The 19,887-nt window shown below is 45.3% G+C and overlaps 1 pseudogene across 1 annotated transcript in view; it reads right to left on the reverse strand.

Annotated features, from left to right (window-relative positions):
• Positions 1-17,996, reverse strand: part of LOC308415509 (testis-specific Y-encoded-like protein 1) — a 46,922-nt pseudogene extending 28,926 nt beyond the window's left edge. The window contains exon 1 of the transcript in view: positions 16,931-17,996. The product of the transcript in view is annotated as a testis-specific Y-encoded-like protein 1 (transcript). The remainder of the gene's footprint in view (positions 1-16,930) is intronic.
• Positions 17,997-19,887: the final 1,891 nt, after the last annotated feature.

The raw sequence follows: 19,887 nt of genomic DNA on the forward strand, positions 1-19,887 counted from the left end.
TTTTCTTGTATATTCTTCTGAGTCATGGTCTCTGTATGTAGATCTGGCTGTCCAGGAACACTTCAGCACCCTGGATACTCCTGTATCTGTTAGACTGTCTGCACCCAGCTTGTTCTAGAATGTCCCTGTGCACCCACAGGCAGAGGTGCCCATTCGTGGGTGCACACGCACACAAGAAGGCACAGATTTATTCCTAAGAGATCCCCAGTGACCTGCTTAAAGCCCATCTCTGCAGAAGAAGACTTAATGCTACTCAGCCATATTGATGGCTTTTTGTAGCGCATTGGCGTTTTTTCCCAAACGAAGGGCGGAGGGAGAGCTCCTATGCTGACCAGCAGTTGGCATTGGAGGTGTAGTAATGACATCACACAGAATCTTTCTGAGGCTTCCGGGTGCAGGTCCCTGTGCATCTCTGAACATGGCGGCAGGCCTGCTCGCCTGCCCTGGAGCAGTTCTTTTTCTGGCTGCACAGAAAGGATTTGGGGATCCTGAGGGTTTCTTGGTCCCAGGGGAGGCCGTGAGCCAGCAGCATCCAGCTGACCTGAGGACAGGGCAGGAGACACAGGCTTTGGCGCACTGGACTCGGGAGCTCTGCCTCCCAGGTCCTCAGTGTGGGAAGTATGGCTGGCAGACATCTTAGGTTGGACAAGGTCACCACTGAGATCTCTGTACACAGCTATCTGGACCAAGGCCTTCCTCTGGGTGCTCTTGGGGAACTTGTCCGGCCTGTCCCTGTACACCAGACCGTTCTCGGGCCCCTGTGTTTTCCTTGAGGCTCCGGAGCATTCACCATTCCAGACAGCCCTCCCAACCCCCACCTCCCAGTGTTAAACACAGAAATACAGGGTTTGGGACCGGCTACCCAGCTTCTGGGCTGTCTCAATATCTCAGGGCAAGGCAGCTAGCTCTCCTGGACAGATATGTCCCTGCCAACCTAAATCCCACAGCACCCAATTTCTGTGTTCAGGGTTATTTCTAGCCGAAGAGTTTGGACCCAACCTGTGAAGAATACTCAAAGTCTCCGGATTCCCAAAGTGGTCTGTGGGTGGATGTGGGGTGGTGGTACACCATCATCAGATTCAAGTCACCTCACCGTGTGTACCAAGTGAGCAGGGAGCCTAAGCCGAGATGTGGCTGCTGGAATCTGAGTAGACACAGGCTGAGTCTTCAATAATCCCAAAAGGGGTTAAAAACAGGTTTGGCTGACAGGGTACAACCCAGGACTGGTGCCTTGATGGTCTCCTGGCTGTGATTCCTGACACCCAAGCAGGCAGCATACTCCTCCTGGCTTCTCCTGACTAGCTCACATTCCCTAACATCCTGGGAGATCAGCCAGGGTGAAAGGTCAAGAGACACCTGGCCGTCTGTTCTCAGCCCTGTCCAGGGATTTGCTGAGGAAACAGAGATGCTTATCTAATTAACGGATGCACAGTCTAGGATCTTAGAGGACCAGAAGACCATTGTATCTCTCTGTCTATCCCTTGCCTTATCTCTCCCTCCTCCCACTTAATGTGTCTGTGAGTCTCTTTAATTTGTGTCTGTCCCAGGGTTAGGAACCTAGGTCCCCAGTGCCTAGAAGTAGATGCAGCAAGGACTCAGAGTGAAGCAGTTCTTATTTCCTTGAGGTCAGGGTTGTCTGGGAAGGACAGGTTTGGATATAGAGGCAACCCTTAAGGCTATATCCCCAGGGAGTAGGTAGGCTGAGTAAGGGTGTACAAAGGTCCCAGGTGGCTTGCAGGGGATTCATTCCTGCTCTGTCTTTATCTTGGTGGATGAAACAATTGCTTAAAAACAATATGTAGGGTGGCAGGACAGGTCATGTTTTGGGGTTCTGGGCTATGCACCTCTGAGAACTCAGAGCAGGTCTGCCTGGATAGAGCTCTCTTGATTGCATCAGAACAGAAGCCTCCAGGCAGCTTGGTCAGGAAAGATAATTGGAAAGCACTGGCAGGCTTGTGTCTTGGAGGCTCTTAGAGGACTCTCCCTCCACCAGCTGTGACTTAAGACCTAGGCAGTGCATGGGGTATGGGAGGTGGTGGACCTCTGCAGACTCTCAGTTCCCCTGAATGAAGGCTTCTCCTTGATAGTGACAGTTTCCAAAGGAATGTGGTTTACATCATCTGGTACCCAGAGATTGCCATCTGCCCTGGAAACTGTGGCTGTTGTATATAATAGTGAGCTATAGGCAGAAAGAGGAGAAGCATAGTTAGGTGTGTGTGTGTATTTGTGTGTGTGTGTGTGTGTGTGTGTGTGTGTGTGTGTGTGTTTGGAGAGAGATTGTGGGGGTACACAGAAAGAAGGATCCACCTGTGATGGTCACTTCCGGATTTTGGGAGAGGGACAGAGAGCAATGTGTCCCCAGTGTGTGGCCTGGTGGTTACTGATGGTATGGGATGAGGTTGGGGTCGGATGGTGGTTTAGTGAGAGCAGAGAGATTGTGAGGAAGCTGGAATTAGCTCCTAAGGGTTGCCTGGCTGCACACTACCTAGGGATGTTTAGTAGGTTCTTAGAATTGGGGCCCCAAGACGAGGGCCTACTAGTCAAGGGGGCATGTTGGGGTGGAATGTTCCATTCTTCTTTGGACGTGCCCTTCTCTTCAGCTCAGGGTAGCAGGCAGCCTACCATGGAGATTGTGCATTTGTGCAGCCTGGACCCTCTGTGGCATCAGAAGCCAAAGGATGACTAGATGACATTGTGAGACATCTTCTGACAGAAGTCATATTGAGGGCTACCTGAGATACCGACCTGTGTTTCCCGGGTAATTTGTGTCTCTCACAGGGTTAGGAAACTAGGCTCTGAGGCCCTATAAATAGGTCCAGCAAGGAATCAGAGTATAGCAGTTCTTGTTTCCTTGAGGTCAGTATTTTAAGTATCTTCAGGTTACCCTAGCGAATAGATACTTCAGTTTCTTTTTTGAAGTTTTGTTTACTTATTTTATGTATATGAGTACACTGTAGCTGTCTTCAGACTCACCAGAAGATGCGATATGTTCTGGTCATAGATGGTTGTGAGCCACAATGTGATTGCTGGGATTTGAACACAGAACCTCCAGGAAGAGCAGCAAGTTATCCTAACCACTGTGTTGTCTTTCCAGCCCTAATTTAAGCTTCTTAAATAGTCCAGGAATACTCATAACGGAGTACTCCTGCTTACCTCCAGCCCTTGGCTTCTTGACCAGACTGTTATTTGCTGACATACAGTGGTTTGTATCCTAACAATACTTCCTCTCATCACCATTTTCCTATTATCTACCATTTCCTACCTATAAAAGCTATCTATTCATTACCAAAATTATTATTTGTTTATTTACAAGACTGTTTATTATACATCTTTATGACTCTCAAGTCCGGCCCTTTGTTTTCATCCTGATTTTCAGCCTTTAAAACACTTTTTGCTTAAAATTATTGTACATCTTACATCTTCTTCATCATTTTGGTTTTATGAGACAGGATTTTTCTGTGTATTTTTGGCTGTCTGGAACTTACTCTGTTGACCAGGCTGGTCTTTAACTCACAGAGATCTTCTTGGCTCGCTTCCCAAGGGCTGGAATTAAAGGCATGTGTCACTGCTGCCTGGCCCTTGTTTTTTTAAGAGAAGACAATAACTCACTGTGTAGCCCTAACTGTCCTGGAGCTAGAGGCATAGGTCTTGATCTAGTTTTAATAATTCTTTGACAATTTCATGCAGTGAGCTCTAATATCTAAATCCACTTTCCCACTTCCAGTCCCTCCTATCCTGCTGGATTCCCCTATTTCTCTTTCCTAATTTTTATAAACTCCTGGATCCGATTTGTGTGGGATCTTACATGTGGAACATGGCAACATATTAGAAGTCACATTCCATGATAAAAACTGACACTGTCACCCAGTCGCGTTGACTGCCACCTCTAAGAGTCAGGCATCATGGGTCTTCTCTCTATCCATCCTGTAATCCTGTCTTGAGTTTGTGTGGGTCTTCTACAGGCAATGATGGCCACTGTGAATTCACACAGGGAAAAAGACCTGTCATGAACCTGGAGGCAGGAGCTGGTGCTGAGCCCTGAGGGTAGGGAGGGTAGGAGGAGGTGCAGGCAGCTGGGTTTGCTGTTTACTGGCTTGCTCCTCATTGTTTGCTTGCTCAGCCCTCATCCTTTTGAAACCTAGCATTACCAGCTCAGGACTAAAGCCACCCACAAGTGACTGTACCTTTCTCCCTCAATACCTAATTAAGAAACTTTTTCACACACAGGCTCATGGAGGCATTTTTCTCAATTAAGTCTCCTTTATTTCAGATAACTGTATTTTGTATATCAACTTGACAAAAGAATTGCAGAGAGGTGGGGGGACGTAGAGGGGGACAGAGAGGGAGATGGAGAGGGAGAACAGAAAACTGAGGATGACCTCAGTTTTAATGTTGAGGAACACCATCCACCTGCTAGGAGATCTGTCCACTCCCCCGGAGATAAAGATAGAGCTGTTTAGAGGGACTTGGGCATTGCTTTTGGCTAGGTTGGTTGAAGAATGATCTCTGCGAATCTGCTGTCTCCACATGTCTTTATGTTTCTGTTTGTAACACAAGCACTTTACACACTGAGCTATTTACCCACGTCTTCCTGGATACTTTACAGATTGAGCTATATCCCCAATTCCTCTATCACTCACACACACACACATATATATCCACACACACACAGCTCTTTTCATGAAGTTACTTTTATTGTGTGTGCGTGTATTTTGTCTGCAGGAATGATGGTGCACAACTTTTGTGTGTGCCTTGGGCCTGAGTGGCCATAAAAGTGAGTCATACCCTCTGAAACTGATGTAACAGATTGTTGTAAGCTACCATGTAGGTACATGGAATTGAACTTGAGTCCTCTGGAAGAGCAGCCATCTGGCCAGTCCATCAGGCAAAGGTCTTTAAACCACAAGTTCGTCATATCCTACAAAAACCTAATTTTTACCTTAAAAGGTTCAAATGTTTAAACATATTTTAAGAACTTGTTTTCTCTTTACACTGCACAGAAAATTTTATAATTGATTGTATATTCAACCTGGCTAATTAAACACACAGACACTCACACTTGCACATATTTTGGTTGTGGAGATAGGATGAATATCTCTTTGTTTTTCAGGACAAAGTTTTTCTGTTTATTCCTGGTTGTTTTGATCTCTCTGTAGACCAGGCTGGCCTCAGACTCAGAGAGGACCCCGCCTCTCCCTTCCGAGTGCTGGAATTAAAAAGCATATGCAATCTTGCCTAGCCAAAAATTTCATTTTTATATGAACTCAGTGCTTTCCTTTTCATTTCTTATGTAGAAGAAATAAGCATATAAAATCCAAAATAATAAAGTATAGAAATTTAGTATAACTTGATGCTGGAGAGACAGGGGCTCAACTGTTAAGAGCACTTGTAGTTCTTATAGACAATGTGGGGTCCATTCCCAGCATCTGCATGGTGGCACATCAACATCCAGGAAAGCTGATGTCCTCTTCTGACATCTTCAGCCATCAGGAAAGCACGTTGTGCAGAAACATACACACAAGCCAAACACTCATACACATAAAATAAATTTCATGCTTTGATTCAGTATCAATTAAAAATCAGTGAAATTTATTCATTTGTACTTTACATTTTCTGAGACAAAGTGTCACTGTGTACTCCTGACTGCTTTCAAATTTACAGGGATTCTTTGTTCTCACCTTAAACCCAAGAGTGCTGTGATTATAGGGTTTGGAGCATGTGTCACCATGTCCAGCTCTGAGACCTACATTCAATACAGAAATTTTGCTTCCCAACCATCAAATTATAGAAGTGGATTACATCTCTTAAAAGTGTTCTTGAGCTGGGGAGATGGCTCAGTGGTTAAGAGCATTGCCTGTTCTTCCATAGGTCCTGAGTTCAAATCCCAGCAACCATAGCTTCAATTCTAGAGTATCCAATACCCTCACACAGGCATAAATGAAGGCACAGCACTAGAGCACATAAGATAAAATAAAAGAATTCAAAGATGTTCTTGATGGGAAAAAAACTCATCTGGATTTTTGTTTCCTCTAAATCTAGCTATGCAGTGTTGATGGCTAGCAGAATTAATGCCACAGTATATGCTCTCCCTGAAGACCTCGTGGAAGTCAAACCCAAGATGGTCATGACCATGTTTGCCTGTTTCATGGGCAGAGGCATGAAGAGGGTGTAAAATAACCCATGTGACTAGAACCAACCTTCCTCACAGGTGCATGATTAGCAAGTCAGCTAGTCCCAGGTGAAGTGCTCATGGGTTCAGAAGTCTTGGTCATTCAAAGCACTTTTAGGTTTGATTATTGAGACTAATTATTCATGACAGCCTTTGGAGAAAGCATTGTAGTAAACAAGCAACTCCTGTTTCCCCTAGCTCTGGATCTGTTCAGCACCCCTGAACATGCTCACAGCCCACCTTTTGCTCTCTTCCCCCAGTATCCTGCCCTGGACATTCCAGCTACCTTTGTATTATCTATGTATCTTTTCCCTCCTGAGATATCCACCTCTTGAGACTTGCTTAGATGTATAGATAGAAATACTATCAGCTTGTCACTTTGCTTTCCAAGTTCTAGCAGTTCTTTCTGAAGATTTGTACTCTGATGCTTAGGGAAAAGAGTGTTCTTTGCTTACTTTGTAGTGCTGAAAATCTGCTCAAGTAACTGGCTGTGCAGAATGTACTAGAAGCTTTTCCCATTCTTGTATTCATAAAATCAGTATCTTTTTACAGTTTTCTTTCTACATGATTTTTTTTGTACATTTAAGTATATTTTGATTACATCCAACACGTCTGCTGATTTGCTACTTTTATAAGGGGGTCTTAATGTGAGTAATACACACAAAAGCATGAATTATAGGTGGAGTAAAGTTGATCCTAAGGTTGCAGTTCCCCCTCACACCCAGGCTCAACTGAAGTGAAATATTTCGTCTTCAGTAAGTCTGTCCAATACATAGTTTTTTGAAAATCTTTACCACAAAACTTTATTTTGGGTCTAAAATGCTGTTGAATATGATGCTTTTGAGGAGAGCTCAGAATTACATGGAAATTGATAAGAGAAAATGCTAAAGTGTACAATAGATTTAAGTTTTACACCTATAACAAGGAGATGCATTCACAAAACTGCGAAAGTATGTGAGTTGGACTTGATGTACTCTTTCTCTCTCAAGCTCTTCACTATAGTTCAAATCTTTATGTTAAATTCTAACTCTAAAAAGTGATGCAATTTAGTAGCAACATAGTAGTCCAAATAAAGGCATTTGCATAATAATTATTCTCTAATCATTTTTTATTTATTTTAATGATTTGTTTTTCTTAATGTCGATATGTAATGGGGGATGGGGTTGGTGGTACCTTTTAAGGGGATGCCTATGGCCAACAGAAAAAGCATTGTTTCTCCTGGATCTGGAGGTAAGAGAAGGTCGGAATCTGCATGATGAGCATGCTGGGCATAAAACATGAAATCACTCTTTATTTTTTAAAGGTTTATTTACTTTATGTATGTGAGTACACTGTCACTATCTTCAGACACACTAGAGGAGGGCATCAGATGTCATGACAGATGGTTGTGAGTCACCATGTGGTTGCTGGGAATTGAACTCAGGATCTCTGGTAGAGCAGTCAGTGCTCTTAACCACTGAGCCATCTCTCCAGCCCTTGAAAGCAATCTTAATGGCTGAACATCTCTCCAGCACATTGTTTTGCTTGTGAGACAGGTCTCTCTCTAGCTCAGGAATGGTCTTAAACTTAACTCTTTCCACTTCCATTTCCCCGTGCCTGCTCTGAGTCTCCTTGGAGCTTCTGACACATAACCCAATGTTGACCTGCATTTCCTCCATTTTCTCTGATAGCATATAAAATCATTAGTATTAGGTTTGAACTTTGAGAGCTGAATTGGAGGTGTGGGACTAACTCACTAAGTAAGTACAAATAAATGTTAAGTGTAATTATTCACTCTAGTTCACCAGATGTCCTTGAATTAGAGTTTGTAGCTCAGTAAGTAGAACATAATGTTCAAAAGGTGTTTCCTCCAAAAAGCATATTATCCACTGCTTCCTCTTATTTTTTTCTTCATTTTTAATTTTTTTTAGTTCTGTCTAATGTGCAGACCCTGAAATGGGAAAGTCCAACTGGTCAGTGATGAGAAATGCTTAACCTCTTAACAGTTGTCAATTGGGACTGGATATTTCTCTGTGAGCACTTTGAATACAGAAGCACCATGTGGCCTCTGTCTGCTGGATGTGAAGCTCATGCTGGGAGATCAGCCAGGGTGAAGGGACAAAAGACACCTGGCCGTCTGGTCTTGGCCTGTCCAGGGATTTGCTGGAGAAACAGAGATGCTTATCGAATTAACAGATGCACAGTCTAGGATCTTAGAGGACCAGAATACCATTGTATCTCTCTGTCTATCCCTCGCCTTATCTCTCCCTCCTCCCACTTAGTGTGTCTGTGAGTCTCTTTAACTTGTGTAGGTCCCAGGGTTAGGAACCTAGGCCCCGAGGGCCTAGAAGCAGATACAGCAGGGACTCAGAGTTTAGCAGTTCCTGTTTTCTTGAGGTCAGTGTTGTCTGGGAAGGACAGGTTTGGATGTACAGGCAACCCTTAAGGCTATATCCCCAGGAAGTAGCTAGGCTGAGTAATGGTGTACCAAGGTCCCCAGTGGCTTGCAGAGGAATCCTTCCCTCTAGGCCTTGTGTCTTGGTGGATGGGACAATTGCTTAACAACAATATGCAAGGTGGCAGATCAGGTTATGTTTTGGGGTTCCTGGCCTTGCACCTCTGAGACCTCAGAGCAGGCCTGCCTGGATAGAGCTCTCTTGGTTGCATCAGAACAGATGCCTCCAGGCAGCTTGGTCAGGAAAGATAATTGAAAAGCAATGGCAGGCTTGTGTCTTGGAGGCTATAAGAGGACTCTCCCGACACCAGCTGTGACTTAAGATCTAGGCAGTGCATGGGGTAGGGGAGGTGGTGGACCTCTGCAGACTCTCAGTGCCTTTGAATGAATGATTTCCCCTAGATAGTGACAGTTTCCAAAGGATCGTGGTTTACATCATCCGGTACCCAGAGATTGCCATATGCCCTGGAAACTGTGGCTGTTGCTGTATATATTGCTGAGCTTGAGGCGGAAAGAAGAGGAACATAGGAAGATAGGTAGGTAGGTAGGTAGGTATGTAGGTAGGTAGGTATGTGTGTGTACATGTGTGTGTTCAGAGAACACAGAGTGAAGGGTTCACCTCTGCAGGGACTTGGGGATTTTGGAGAGGGACAGAGAGCAAAGTGTCCATAGAATGCTGCGTGGTGGTTTTTGACAGTGTGGGGTGAGGTGGGGGAGGTGTGGAGGGTTCATGAGAGGAGAGAGATAGTGAGAGAGCTGGAATTAGCTTCTAATAGCCGCCTGGCTGCTCACTGACTGAGGATTCTTAGTAGGTTCTTAGATTTGGGGCCCCAAGGCAAGTGCCAGGTAGTCAAGGGGGATGAAGGGGTGGAATATTAATTCCTTCTTTCGACATGTCCTTCTCTTCAGCTCAGGGTAGAAGGCGGCCTTCTGAGGAGATTGTGCATTTGTGGAGCCCGGACCCTCATGGCATCTGAGATCAAAGGATGACCAGATGACTTTGTGGGGCAAATTAAGCCTGAATCATATTGAGTGCTACCTAACATACCTACATGGGTTTCCAGGGTAAGAAGACGAAGGTTTTCAGGACCCTTCTCGTACTCTATAATGGGAGTTGGGGCTCAGGACAGGGAAAACTGGGACCTTACAGGCACACACAGCAAGCAGCCCACCCACTGCCCTGGGCTCCATGCAGATAATCCTGCTGCCATGTAGAAACCCAGAGTTGGGCCTAGTTCCTACTACTGACTGAGGGGGTTTTTCCCTATCCCCACGTGGTGGTCCAATTCCCCTCTGCCCTGAGCTGTGCCATGACTGATCTCACCTCCCTGATGCCTTACCAGTCCAGGGTCATCCTGGGAGGGCCTTCTTGGTAGTCAGCTTTGACCTAGAACCTAGAGTGTGCCCAGAGACTGCAGAGTCAGCACCCTCAAGAAGAGTAGGGGCTGTGAGCTTTAGTGGGTACCCTTGGGGGCAGGTTCAAGCAGGCAAAGGATGGATCACTGGGCGGGTCCCAGTTCTGCTGGCCTGGCTGGTAACTGAGTGTGGTGGGGGTTCAGGTCTTGGTCCTCAAGTTTAGAGGTTTGTTTTTTTCTGAGGCTGTGCCGCTATGGTCCAGATTGGCCCGGGGGTTCCATATGGCTCTCCTAGGCTCCCCTGCAAGCAGCTGCTCAGGCCCCTGGGGGCCACATCAAGGATTGGCTGGTGTCCTGAGATTAAGGTGCACCTGTTATCCAGTCTTTCTCTGTCTGCAGTGCTCCCCCACTGTCCCAGGACGCTTCAGCACCCTGGATTCTCCTGAATCTGTTAGACAGTCCGCACCCAGCTTGTTCTAGAATGTCCCTGTGCACCCACAGGCAGAGGCACACACTCGTGGGTGCACACACACATAAAAAGGCACAGAATTACTCCTAACGGATCCCCAGTGACCTGCATAAAGCCCCATCTCTGCAGAAGAAGACCTAGTGCTAGGCAGCCATGTTGTTGGCTTTTTGCAGCCCATTGGCGTTTTTTGCCAAAGGAAGGGCGGAGGGAGAGCTCCCATGCTGACCAGCAGTTGGCATTGGTGATGTAGTAATGACATCACACAGAATCTTTCTGAGGCTTCCGGGTGCAGGTCCCTGTGCATCTCTGAACATGGCGGCAGGCCTGCTCGCCTGCTCCTGAGCAGTTCTTTTCCTGGCTGCACAGAAAGGATTCGGGGCTCCTGAGGGCCTTTGGCCCCGGGAGAGGCCAGTGAGCCAGCAGCATCCAGCTGACCTGAGGTCAGGGCAGAGGATAAAGGCTTAGGCTCCCTGGACTCGGGAGCCCGGCCTCCCAGGTCCTGAGTGCGGAAACACTGGCTGGCAGACATCTTAGGTTGGACAGGGTCACCACTGAGATCTCTCTACACTGGGATCTGTACCCAGGCCTGCCTCTGGGTGCTCTTGGGGAACTTGTCCAGCCTGTCCCTGTACACCAGACCGTTCTCGGTCCCCTATGTTTTCCTTGAGGCTCCGGAGCATTCACCATTCCAGACAGCCCTTCCAACCCCCACCTCCCAGTCTTAAACACAGAAAGACAGGGTTGGGGACAGGCTACCCAGCTTCTGGACTGTCTCAATGTCATAGGGCAAGGCAGCTAGCTCTCCTGGACGTAAATGACACTGGAAACCTGAATCCCACCTCACCCCCTTTCTATGTTCAGGGTTATCTCTAGCTGAAGAGTTTGGACCCAGACCTGTGAGGAATACTCCCAAATCTCCGGAACCCAAAGTGGTCTGTGGGTGGATGGGGGGTGGTGGTACACCATGATCAGATTCAAGTCACCTCACTGTGTGTAGCAAGTGAGCAGGGAGCCTAAGCCGAGATGTGTCTGCTGGATCAGAGTAGACACAGGCTGAGTCTTCCATAATCCCAAAGGGGTTCCAAACAGGTTACACTGGCAGGGTTCCACCCAGGACTGGTGCCTTGATGGCTTCTTGGCTGTGATTCCTGACACCCAAGCAGGCAGCATACTCCTCCTGGCTTCTCCTGACTAGCTCACATTCCCTAACATCCTGGGAGATCAGGCAGGGTGAAGGGTCAAAGACACCTGGCTCTCTGGTAACTGCCCTGTCCAGGGATTTGCTGGAGAAACAGAGATGCTTATCGAATTAACAAGATGCACAGTGTAGGATCTTAGAGGACCAGAAGACCATTGTATACTCTCTGTCTATCCCTTGCCTTATCTCTCCCTCCTCCCACTTTGTGTGTCTGTGAGTCTCTTTAATTTTTGTCTGTCCCAGGGTTAGTAACCTAGGCCCCGAGGGCCTAGAAGCAGAAACAGCAAGGACTCAGAGTGAAGCAGTTCCTGTTTCCTTGAGGTCAGTGTTGTCTGGCAAGGACAGGTTTGGATATAGTGGCAACCCTTAAGGCTATATCCCCAGGGAGTAGCTAGGCTGAGTAAGGGTGTACAAAGGTCCCAGGTGTCTTGCAGGGGAATCATTCCTGCTCTGCCTTTATCTTGGTGGATGAAACACTTGCTTCAAAACAATATGTAGGGTGGCAGGAGAGGTCATGTTTTGGGGTTCCGGGCTTTGCACCTCTGAGAACTCAGAGCAGGCCTGCCTGGATAGAGCTTTCTTGGTTGAATCAGAGCAGAAGCCTCCAGGCAGCTTGGTCAGGAAAGATAATTGAAAAGCACTGGCAGCCTTGTGTCTTGGAGGCTCTTAGAGGACTCTTTATCCACAAGCTTTGACTTAAGACCTAGGGAGTGCATGGGGTAGGGGAGTTGGTGGACCTCTGCAGACTCTCAGTGCCCCTGAATGAAGGCTTCTCCTAGATAGTGATATTTTCCAAAAAAATGTGGTTTACATCATCTGGTACCCAGAGATTGCCATCTGCCCTGGAAACTCTGGCTGTTGTTGTGTATAATGTTAGGCTAGAGGCAGAAAGAGGAGGAGCATAGGTAGGTGTGTGTAATTGTGTGTGTGTGTGTGTGTGTGTGTGTGTTTGTGTGTGTGTGTGGAGAGAGATTGGGGGGGCACAGAAAGAAGGATCCACCTGTGATGGTGACTTCGGGATTTTGGGAGAGGGACAGAGAGCAAAGTGTCCCCAGAGTGTGGCCTGGTGGTTACTGATGGTATGGGATGTGGTGGGGGTGGGATGGAGGGTTAGTGAGAGGAGAGAGATTGTGAGGGAGCTGGAAGTAGCTCCTAATGGTTGCCTGGCTGCACACTGCCTAGGGATGCTTAGTAGGTTCTTAGAATTGGAGCCCCCAGGCCAGGGCCTGTTAGTCAAGGGGGCATGTTGGGGTGGAATATTCCATTTTTCTTTGGATGTGCCCTTCTCTTCAGCTCAGGGTAGCAGGCTGCCTGCCATGGCGATTGTGCATTTGTGCAGCCTGGACCCTCTGTGGCATCAGAGGACAAAGGATGACCAGATGACATCGTGGGACATCTTCTGACAGAAGTCATATTGAGGGCTACCTGAGATACTGACCTGTGTTTCCCGGGTAAGAAGTCGAAGGTTTTCGGGACCCTTCTTGTCCTCTATAGTGGGAGTTGTGGCTCGGGCCAGGGAAACCTGGGACCTCACAGGCACACACAGCAAGCAGCCCACCCATTGCCCTGAGTCCCCTGGAAAGTGACCCGATACAATGCCAAGCCCAGATTTGATGGTACTAAACAACTGTTAAATACAAAGCCAATATCACAAATACATGACTACATATTATACAACACATGCCTAGAGTAGAATAACCTATTTCAGGTTAATTTTCAGTTATTATATAACATCTAGAGTAAGTAATTTCTGAATATAGTGCATACCTCTACATTAGATGATAGAAAGCCATTTTATTCTAAAAAATTGAATCTACACTAATATTTAGAATTTGCTAGAATTTAGTGAATTATAAACCATAGAATGTAAATTTAGACTCAATATACTCGGCATATAGCAGATGTAGACTAAGTTGCACAGTACATTTTACAAACAACTCATTTTCTTTTAGGCATTCAAGTTAATAAACATATCTCATCTCTTTTAACCCATTATTCTTTATTTATGTTGCATTTTATCTACATAAACCTTGACTTACACAAAGGCATATGCAGTTCATGGGAAGAAAGTAATATGGTTTAACTTTTAAAAATATATTGACTTAGAGATTTATTAAATAATGTCCTATATAATTAGGACTGGCCAAATTAATGGAAAACTGATTTATATTTATAGGCCACATAAATATAAATTTATATATGAAATATATTTAGCCCAGTTCTGACAGTATTCTCAAAATGTAATGTGAAAACCTGAAATATCTTCTTTGTCACACTCTGTAATTTAGTACATATTACTTATAGCAAGTATGTGTCGAGCAGATAAATATGCCCAAACATTAACCCATGATTTGGACTTCCGGTGTATTAGACAACATATGCCTCAGTTATAACATCTTATTGTCAGTGTAAGATCTACCTTACAATGTTCAAAAGCAAATAAATTTTACAAGAGTATTCAACATGAAGTGGTGTTATTATGACAGATGAAAAATAATACATTAAAAAGTCTAAACCTTGTCTAATCATTAAAAGAGCATTTTGGTATTTATCAAACTGCTTTGCAAATCATTCTGACATCAATTTTACAAATGGATTGAAAACTATCATCATGGTTTTTAAGGCAAGATTGTTGAGATTCTGTAAGCCCCACCCCTCAGTTACCTGGCAACAGCCAGGTATGCTCCGCCCCAATGACCTGACACTCTAAAAGGGGCTGCTTTCCCCCTCCTCCTTCACTTGCTCTTGTTCCCTTATGCCCTCTCATTCTCTCTGAAAGCTCATGGCAAGCCTCGACTCCTCACTTCTCTCTGCCTCTTCTACCCTCTTAACTCCCCAATGACCTGAATATACTGTATTCTGTACTATACCCTGGAGCGGCCGGTCTGTTAGTTGGAAGGGATTCCCAACATGAGCTCTCCAGAGGCAATCCCCACACCTCCAGGCCTCACTACAAATCCACAGGTCATACCCCACCCCACACACACACACTCTTCATCCTTTTCCTAACACTTATGTCAAAACCCAGGATGTCATGTTTTAACAAAAATATAGCAAGAAACTTTTTCCCATTATATTAAGTCTTTCTGGGCACTTACGTCTGCCATCTGTGTGGTTCATTTCGTCAATCTATAAATTGCTAACAAATATGTGCAATGCATGGTAGATGCAATAAAAAACTAAATACGCTTAGCTCTATTTCATAAGGGTTCTAAATTCTGAGGGAAATAAAAGTAAAAATGTGAAATAGTATCATTCTCTACCTACTGTATCATGGTATTATTTTCATATCAGGTCTGAAAGAGAATGGAATGTATGCATTTTCCTTCTCATGGCCTTGCAGAATGCCTGTAAAAAAAGTGTGTAATTCACAAAAGTAAGTAAGTATTTTATTTTCCAGCAACAGTAGTCCCTAGAAAGGTTAATTCACACTGGGAAACAGAAATAATACAAGGCAGAGAAGTTATGATAAAAGGCTTTTAAGTATGGGTCAAATGGAAGATAATACTAAAGTTAATATTTTCACAGAAGAAAGGGTCTGAAATGGTATATTAACTGGTAAGTACTTTATTCATGTCTGCTTATGAAATTCACATTTCAATAACACACGAACATATCATCTGTGGAGACAAATTGTGAGACTGAGGAGTAAAGTTATGGGCGTACTGTACAACTTGTGTGGAAAGGTCTCAAATCTCAGTAAACAGTTGTAACTGTCAACCTTCTAAAGCAACAAAACTCTAAAAGTAACAATCACTCTTTAAGCAGGAGAAACATCACTGTGTTCTCTTGATACCTCTGGGATAATGTTTATTGCATTCATTTACAAAATCTGATAATTCAACAATCTTGTTAATTATACAAAGCCATTGAGGAAGGTTAATGGCCAAAGTGGGGAAATAAGCTATCCAACAGGTTGCTGTGCTTTTATTTACCATCATGCATAAAAATGGCAACAAATATACTCATAATACAGTGCTAATCTGACAAAGAAAATTTAGAGCTATGTGAAATTTAAGAAGAGATTTTCAAGGCAGTCAAGTCACATACTTATTTTTCCATGAAGACAATAATTTGATAGACACATTTACTAAAGAGCAAATTATCCAAACTTTCTGAGATTTTGGATTAATATTGAAAACTGTTACCAATATTCACTTAGGTTTCAGTATTGTAAAGACTATTTTTCTTCCAAATGGTTTCAAATGGATGCAAACAGAAGTGTATAAATTTCTCCATAAGTAGAAACAAGTCACATTTTACTGAATATTGGTAAAATATTAGCACAATATCACACTATCACTGACATCAGATCATACACAGAGAGGAAAATAACCAAAACTGTCACTACTTTTATAAATAGAATTGTCTAGGCGATATTAAAAACTCAGAGAATGTATTTACCTGAGAAATTCTCTTCCCACCACCTTTGACAAAACTGTGAAAGCACACATCCTGTCTTCATCCTCAGACCAATCTTATCTGACTTACTTTGGTTCAACACCTTTTCAACTCACTTTCCCTACTTAGCGTACCCATCACAACCTCAATACTTCTTTCATAAACCATTAGGAATTGTGTGTCTAGTTCAGTCGCCCTATTAGCATTCTAGGGCTTGCTAACCAGGTTGAGGAGTGGGTAAGAGAGAGACAAGACAGAGTTCTGTGGCCTCTTGCAGAGCATCCTCTCCAGAAATTTTCAATGAACTATAACTCCTAATGTTACAGATGTTTCTGAGCTACTTTTCTGTAAAAACAGGAGAAAGTTGGGAGAGTGAGGGTGAGGAGTACTGGCAAACAAAATTTGATATAGCCTAGAAAATGTCACAAAATCACACAGAAGTTGGCCCACTCCTGCAATGACCTTAGGCCCAACCAAATGTCCCAAATATCTGTGCCCACACTGCCACATGCTAAACAGGTAAACAGATAAAGACATGTAGGTGGCAGTAAGTGGGTAACACTGAAAACAGGATTCACAGTTTAATGTACATTTTCATTGTTAATCTTAGATAGGGTACTAGACCTGTCCATGAACCTGCAGATACGAATTCAGAACAGCATGGGGGCCACGTGAAAGAAAGCAGGTCCACAGTCCTAATGTCGAGGTGGAGAAACTATTAAGACAGAAGATGCAGAAAAGTCAGGAGCAAAGAAATCAAAACACTGCGTACCAGTTGCATCTGCTCAAGCTCAGGTGAGAAGGGACCAGTTCCATTGCTTTTTCAAAGGTAAAATTAAAATGACTGGAAGCCAAGGTCCTGGGAATCCCCACTGGATCCCTTATTGGGCGTCGTCGGGTCTACAGATTCCTTCACGAGACAGGTAGTATTGCAATGGGTTTAGCCACAGGTCTTCTTTGATAATCTCAGGGATTCTGTCAGATTCTGGAAGGCTGTGGTCTGAGAACCAGGTGAAGAAGCTGCAGTGAAGGTCTTGGTTTCTGGGAATAAAGAACTGGGGCTCATACCCTCTCCGCCATATGATATGAGTGGAAAGAGACACCACTCGACCAGATGATCTCACTTCATATTCCTTGACAATCAGCTTGTTTCTGAAGTAGGGGTTTCTTTCAAAATAGAACTTGTTTTTTCAGCCTGTCTTAGGATGTCTCAGTTCCTTCACATCCAGATTGGTTATGGACCTTAACATCTCTGCATCATGACCACTAGTCATGGCAGATAACTGAGGGTGGTTCCTGAAGGTAGTTATACTGTAGCCTGGGATATTCTGAATGATGTACTTTCTTCATTCGGGAGTGTTGCCGCATCGCCCTAACTTCTGCTCCAGATGTTGGAAGGCCCTGTCTGCCTGAGCATAAACAGTGTCCAGTTCTACCTGGATGTCCTGCTGCGGGTTCGTGTGAAGATCTATGCTTTGGTGCCAAGGCCCTGCCTTCTCCTGCGACACCCTTACTCTTCCACTAGCCTCCTACATGTCCTGTTCTTCACCCGCAGGCTTCAGCTCCACCTTCATCACCTCCTCACTCCTGTGCATTGCCACTTCTGACTTCTCTTCTGATGCTACCATGAGGGTGCCCTGTTCAATCCTCACATCGTGGGCCTGGTTTTAGGCTCCCCGAGTTTCTAGGGACTTTTCCACATCTTAAGGTATCATAAACGCCTCTGGCGCGAAGCCCTCGACTGCAGACAGAGTCTCTCCCGGCCTATCTCCAGCCACACGAATCTGGGGGTCAAGGTCCAAGACACTCCTGGGCTCTGGGCTACCCATGATCCCTGGGAGGCCCTCACCTGTTACCACCTTCTCGCCTAGCAGCAGATTCCAGCCTGAGGTTGCCAGGGCAGTGTCTGCATCACAGAGGGCACGGCTGTCAGGGACATAGGTCCCCTCATCCCTCTCAGGGCCTGTCATGAAATGTCCAGTGGCACAGACGTTAGTTTACTCAACCTCGACACCTTTATATGTACAGAGTCATCTCTAACTGGAGAGTAGGGACCCAGACCTGTGAGGAACACTCCCAGGCCTCCAGAACCGGACAGTCATCTGGGGGTGGATGGGGGGTGGTGGTCCACCATCATCAGATTCAAGCCACCTCACTGTGTGTACCAAGTGGGATAGGAGCCTAGGGCGAGTTCTGGCTCCTGGTGAATCTGAGTTGAATCCTGGATGGATATTTTTTTGTTATACGGTTCCTTCAGTAACTTAATGACAAAAAACAGCCTCTCCGAGACCAGTAAAGTGAGCTCCTATAAACTCCATGTGGCTTTCCCAGGCCCATCACTCACTGCCTCTTTGAGACACTTGGGCAGATCATAATTTTCTCATATCCACAGGGCAGAGCCAGCACTCAGTGGGAAAGGATTGCTCTTCCTTTTCTACTTTGCTCCCAACTGAGAATGCAGAGTCAGGGGAATGTCCCAGAGGGAATGCTGCTGGCCATCCCAACTGTCCAGAAGTCTGAGATTCTACCACTGGGCAGCCGAGTCTGGACCAAGTAAGTTTATACCCCCTCCCCCTGACTCCTTCTAAGATGCTGGAGGAGTTGGTGGCTGGAAAGGTTGTTTTGTGAGAGCTCTTCTCTGCAGACTGTAACTCTGACCTAGGAGCCATGGACTTTGAAGCACTCAGGGACCCCTCTGGGCAGAAAAGGGAACACCACTTGGGATATTCTTGGAGGGGGTTCTTCTCTTGCCAGTACCAGGAGAGCCTTGGTGGAAGAGCCTCTTGCTGGACACAGAAAAGGGCTCTGAGAATTCTGAGAGGATTCAGGGAATTCAACAGACGCAGGGATCACCTACCTTAGGCTACAGAGGTTCAGGTACTGTGCTGGTTTGAGCTGGTAAAGCATGGCCTACCCTGTGGATGGCTTGTTGGGATCCCCAAACCTGACGAGTAAGAACCTTTACTATTACAAATGTTACTGTCAGACAACCAAAGCCCAAAACTGCTGCATTTTTGAGTGTGCATTGGCAAGTTCTCACAAAATTTCAGGCCTTTCTTTCTCTTATTTTGTTTTCTTTTTCTGTTTCTGTTTATTCTTCTGAGGCATGGTCCCTGTGTGTAGTTCTGGTTGTCCTGGAACACAATTTGTAGACCAAGGTAATATAAAACTCAGGGAGATGGCATGTCTACCAAGGTGTCAGTGTGTATCTGAATAGACACAGCCTGAGTCTGTCATAATCACAAAGGGGTCCAAAACCTATCGTGCTGGCAGGGTACCACCAAGGACTGGTGCCTTGATAGTCTCCTGGCTGTGATTCCTGACAACGAAGAAGGCAGCATACTCCTCCTGGCCTCTCCTGACTAGCTCACATTCCCTAACATCCTGGGATATCAGCCAGGGTGAAGGGTCAAAAGACACCTGGCCATCTCGTCTTGGATTTCTCCAGGGCTTTGCTGGAGGAACAAAGATTCTTATCGAGTTAAGATCTGCACAGTATAGAATCTTAGAGGACCAGACAACCATTGTATCTCTCTGTCTATCCCTTGCCTTATATCTTATGACTCATACCCCCGCCTATCTGTGTGTCTGTTAGTCTCTTTGCTCTATGTCTGACCCCACGTAGTAAGGAACCTAGGCCCGCAGGGCCTAAACGCAGGTCAAGCAAGGGCTCAGTGTAGCAGTTCTTATTTCCTTGAGGACAGTGTTGTCTGGGAAGGACAGGTTTGGATGTAGAGGCAACCCTTGAGGCTATATCCCCAGGGAGTAGCTAGGCTGAGTAAGGGTGCAAAAAGTTCTCAGGTGGCTTGCAGGGGAATCATCCCTCTCGGCCTTGTGTCTTGGTGGATAGTACAATTGTTT

This window comes from Micromys minutus (assembly GCF_963924665.1).
Source record: "Micromys minutus genome assembly, chromosome: X".
NCBI lineage: Eukaryota > Metazoa > Chordata > Mammalia > Rodentia > Muridae > Micromys > Micromys minutus.